Here is a 5,588-nt window from a genome sequence, read left to right as displayed (position 1 = left end):
CATAGGCAGTAAGCAGGGAGTGGAAGGGAGGAGTGTGGCAAGAATTTTACTGGCAATACGTCATTAATGACCGTGACATATAGGCTATTAGAACCACCGGCTCTGGTCCTAAACCTCTTGTAGGAATAGTTAGTGTTGTGTAAAAATAATTATAAAATGCTTGGAAAATGAGAATTGAAGTAAATTGTGAATATTTTACTAGAGTTTTACAAAATGTAAGTTTCATTAAATATGCCACAGCTAGAAAATCAAACAGGCGTTTCCAATTATTTTACTTGGAAATAAAAAAATCTAGCTATTCGGGCATAAACGTAGGTATAAGTAAAGTTACTTAAAGAGATCAACTTTCATTTTCCGTGAAACACAATCTGCTGTGATATTTACACTTATGATTGTTTTATTTTTATTTCCACAAGAAAGTATAACATGCTAAGCTTTAAATTGGGCTGCCATCTTATCATGGTGGAGAGGTTTGAGTGTCCCAATAATCCTAGGAGCTATGTTGTCAGGAGGTTCATGCCCCCAGTGTTCACCCAAGACAAACAGGTCCTATGTGAGGGATCAGACAAAGATCAGCCCAAGCTGGCTCTAGGGATGTGGAATGCCACCTCTCTGGTGGGGAAGGAGCCTGAGCTGGTGTGTGAGGTTGAGAGGTTCCGACTAGATATAGTTGGACTCACCTCAARGCACCACTCTGGCTCTGGAACCAGTCTCCTCGAGAGGGGTTGGACACTCATTCACTCTGGAATTGCCCATGCTGAGAGGCGCTGAGCAGGAGTGGGCATATTTATTGCCCCTCACCTTGGTGCCTGTTGGGGTTTACCCGGTGAACGAGAGGGTAGCCTCTCTCCACCTACATGTTGGGGGGCGGGTCCTGACTGTTGTTTGTGATTATGCACCTAAAGCAGTTCAGATTACCCACCCTTTTTGGAGTCCTTTGGGAGCGGGGTGCTGGAGAGCGCTCCTCATGGGGACTCCCTTGTTCTGCTGGGGGACTTCAACGCTCAAGTGGGCAATGACAGTGAGACCTGGAGGGGCATGGTTGGATGGGACACCCCACCACCACAACCACCACCACCATCCACATCTGAAAACACAAAAGGTTGGCCACAACAAAACATTTTCTTGTTTTAATTGACCCAAACCTATAGGTACTTATCCTTTACTAAATTGATTTAAAGAACAGATCCATCCAATTTTACCCAGATGATTTAAATTATGACTTCAAATGTGCAAAACTGGTATTTTAAAGATTTTATGACTAATATGCCAAAAATAAGAAAGTGGGCCTTTATCATTGTACTTAAGGAGTAGCTGAAGAAATCATCTCCAACCAGACCAAGACTTCTTCTTTGACAATGAAATAAAGATGTTAGAAATCAATATGCAGCCATATACATCAATATAGATGTGCTGTGGGTCCCAAAAGTATTCCATGGAAGTACCTTTGTCTGAATGGACTGCAAGTGGTCATAAAAGATGCAAGCCCTCAGCTGGACACTGACTCCCTCCAGTCAGATGAATAATAGTACAAAGGGCTGCTAAATCATTGAGACAGCTGCTCTGCTCTGTCCAGACAGCACTGGTTCAGCACAACGGCACGAACAGATCAGATCAATGAAGAGGACATAAGAGGCATTGAGTCTCACGATCCTCCAGATAGAGCCTAGGTTTCTCTCATAAGGAGTACTCAGAACTCAGGAGGACTTCCAACTCTTATCTGTGGGTAAAAAAATGAATAAAAGGGATGATTAGGTAAAAGCACCAATGCTGTCTTAAAAGCAAAACATTTTTTTGTCTATAAATCAGTTAAACTCTTAGACATTACTTTTGTAGGAATTGATCTGTCGTCAGAGAAACGAGAAGGAAAACTACCCTCTTTTCATTCATGTTAATCATTCCCAAAACTGGGTTGGACATAAAGATTTCATCCACYTAAACCACTATCTTTCCAAAACATTTTTTTTCCTGTAAACATATCACTTCTTCATTTCTATTAATGTTTTTGCTGTTTTTGGCTGATCTTACATTCAAATCAACTCAAAAAATYTCAGAGTTGTTCCTGAGGAGGAGGATCTTGATGCATTAATTTTTTTWAAAAGCACTCAGAGATTTTCCTCTTCCAACAAAACAATTTTATTTTACTTCCAAAAAACAGATCAACTTCCATCAAAATCCAAATATAAAACATTATTTGGTGGTAAAAAAAAAAAAAACTGTTTCACTCCTCACTCTTTCCAKAAAGAGGCTGTGTCTTTCTGGCTAGAGTGATTGAAAACCGATGTGAATTGATCATGATATACTTATACCACTGTCGTGCATCAGGTTGTAAGGTCTCCTCATATCCATACAACATTCTTAAATATATGAATATATATGTGGGATACACACAAAATATTTCACATTACTAGCTAAAAACTGATGTCTGAACAGCACTGTTTTCCCCCACAAAAAAAAAAAATAAGGTTGAAATCACATGATGGATGACATCACGCTGACTTTGAGGAAACAAAAAAAGCTCTGAGGTTTTCCTGTTCCACAAAACGATTTAAATTTACATCCAAAAAAAACTGAAATATTCTCAGATTAACTATCCAAGTAAAAAAGTTATTAAGTTGTAGAAAAAAACTGTTTAACTCCTCACTCTTTCCACACAAAACAGACCAAACRAACTCAGCTGATATTTTCTCCTTAAGCACAGTAGGCTGAACAAAAATCACAATAAATAATACCTCATTTATCATCTATAGGCTTATTTTACAACAATAGTAATGAATACAATTTTACAAATAATGAAATTGTCAATTAAATAATTAATAGGCCCCACAGAAACACAGAAATTAACCCACYTGTGGCAGTTACTGTTCCAGGCCTGGATGTGGTGTTGTACARTACCACAACAATACACTAGGAAGATTAAAGAAGCTGACCCTCTAAACTATAAACACACACCAAGTAAAACAAACAAAATAACCCACAAAGTACAAGAACAAAAACTGAATCTTTTTGGTGGACTGAAGACTAAGTGAAACTTCTACTTTGTTTAGTCTGGGAGTCACGTCAGTTCAAATCTTTTAAAAAGTTTCTAATTTCCCATGTTTTATGTATATTTGATGAATACTTTAGAGAAAATGAGCCAAAAGYGGGGCTCGTGGGCCAAATTTGGCCCACCAAGCCATTTGAATTGGCCCAACAGCAGATAACYTAGTTACTAGGTTGTAACCTGTTWCATTCTAGTTTCATTTTCTTGTTTTTCAACTCARTGCTACAGCTGAGATAAGGTTWATTAATGTGACACAATTTATCATATCTAATGACTATAGGGTGCTTTTTACTTTGATATTGCTTATTGATTTATTTTTAATTGTAACACATCATTGTGCTAAATAATGATGACCCTCAKCTGCATGTTTAAAACTAATATTAATAACTTTACCCAATGAACAGGTGAATATTGCTAATCACCAACAGTGAATTTAAAGGGGCATTTCACTTTTTCTGATTTAGTGATCGGTCTACTCAATCAAAAGTGGCAGAGCACCATGCAGCCTTCAGAACATAAAATGACACCGTGTTATGGTGACAAAAAAGCTAACAAACAAACATTTGTCACCATAAGTCAGATTACATAGGCATATGTTCTGTATATAAAGCAAACAATCACTTCTTTGTCACTTCTTTGAGCTTGGTGATGTTTCAAACTGTTAAACACTGCCACCAACTTTTCAGGAGGATTATTACATCCCTAAAGGTTGTTTCACTGTGGAAGGGGTGTATACAGCAGGGTGGCCAATGGGGTGGCCAAAACTTTGTCTGTGGTGGCCATGGRCACCCCCTGGTTCCGCCTCCGCTATTGTCCTATGTATAACACAGTATTTCCACTTGTCTTCTCATGTCATTTCATCCATTGGCCCTGTGGGAGTTCTACCTCCCACATCCTGATTGATCATGGCAGTYATGGGCAGCAGCTGCAGAAGATCTCCCTGATGAGTTACTGGGCTTTATAAGGCTGGCCGTGAGATCAGATCCTCGCTGGAACATAGCACACACTTGGTATGGTTCTCAGCCTTGWCTAAGGCTACGTTCACACTGCAGGTCTTAATGCTCAGTTCCGATTTTTTGAAAAAATCTGATCTTTTTGTGTGAATGTTCACATTACATTTTAAATGTGACCTGCATCAGACTAGTGTGTGAACGCTACACAGCACTGATGTGACACGCATGCGCATTAAAAGACGTGACGTCTCATCAGCCGGCTTGTTTGTTTACAGAAATAGCATGGATGCTACATTTTGCACATCAAATCAGAAGTTGTTGTTTAATCAGACCCGATTAAATAATTATCTGACATGCTTCTTTAGTTCAGTGTTTATATCTGAAACTGCCTCTGACCGGGATGCTCTGGTGAAGCTTTTTTTTTTACGAAACTACGAGCTGGATAAATGTATCGATCGAGTAGCTAACTTTAGGATCGATACTCTCCGCGACCCAGGCTTTTGACATCGTTATTATCATACATGGAAAATGAAAAGTAAAAAGACGAAGCAACTGGACTTATGTTTTGGAGCTGTAAACACACGGAGCTYCAGATTTAAACAGCGWGACTTGAGGTTAGTGTCTTATCGGTCCTTCAGCCCCTCCTCCTGATGAAAAAGTCAGATGAATGTGACATGASCGTTCACACTGCAGTCACTTTGAAAACATCAGATATATATCCGATTTAAAACCACATACTGGGTCGGATTTGAAAAAAATCGAATTTGTCGCYTTCAGACTGTCATAAAAAAATCAGATATGGGTGAGATGGGTCAAAAAATCGGATTTGGGTCGGATTTGCCTGCAGTGAATGTAGTCTGACACTCTTCTAGAGATTTATCTAACCTCGAGTTTTTTCCCTTGTGAATTTCTCTCCAGCTTGGACCGCTTGTGGGTTAAGACCCCTCGTGGATCCTCCTGTCCCRACGTCTGCCCACCTTGCTCACCTGCTGCACTGTCTGTCTGCCTACCTACCTATCTTCTGCTCCACCACGGAAAATCAAAAACACTCACCTGTAAATACTCACCTGGAACCTTGTGCACTCTTGGATTCTCGCCTCTCCTCCATGCTTGGGGACCTCCTCGCATCTGTAAGCAAGCAAACAAACAGACACATCAACTCTCAGTCAATACTGGAAACCAAACTAACAACTCATCCTTTCCACCCACAGAGTTACCTGGACCAAGATTACACCTCCTGTAAATAAATATTCATTTAAATTTTACCTTGAGCCTCCTGAGTCTCATTCCTTCCTGGTTGCTCATTCATTGACATATTCTTCAAAAAGTGATAGTCCCAATGACTATATAAGGGGCTGTAGTGCAGATAGTTTTAGCGGACTGCGGTAGCAGCTGCTGGCTGTAGTTAGCCGCTCTCCTTGCTGGAAGCGACACAGAAAAACTCTAGAACGTTGACCTACCCGCTGATGAAATGAAACTGCTGGTTGAGTTCTGTTGGGAGTTTTTTGTTCACCTTGGCTCCAAAATGTGAGTGGTTGTGATTTTCCTCCGCAGTGCTGCTGCATRGTGTCGTCGATTCAGAGTCTCCTTAT

At 40.0% G+C, this 5,588-nt stretch overlaps 1 long non-coding RNA gene across 1 annotated transcript; it reads left to right on the top strand.

The window, feature by feature from the left end:
- Positions 1 to 3,930: 3,930 nt before the first annotated feature.
- On the top strand, positions 3,931 to 5,261 carry LOC106518600 (uncharacterized). Its single transcript, XR_001310337.1, has 3 exons — positions 3,931 to 4,053; positions 4,915 to 5,126; positions 5,208 to 5,261. It is a non-coding gene; the product is annotated as an uncharacterized LOC106518600 (long non-coding RNA).
- The last annotated feature ends 327 nt before the right edge of the window (positions 5,262 to 5,588 follow it).

Source organism: Austrofundulus limnaeus, unplaced genomic scaffold, assembly GCF_001266775.1.
Source record: "Austrofundulus limnaeus strain Quisiro unplaced genomic scaffold, Austrofundulus_limnaeus-1.0 Scaffold64, whole genome shotgun sequence".
In the NCBI taxonomy this organism is placed as follows: Eukaryota; Metazoa; Chordata; class Actinopteri; order Cyprinodontiformes; family Rivulidae; genus Austrofundulus; species Austrofundulus limnaeus.
This window is presented reverse-complemented; position numbering and strand designations above follow the sequence as displayed.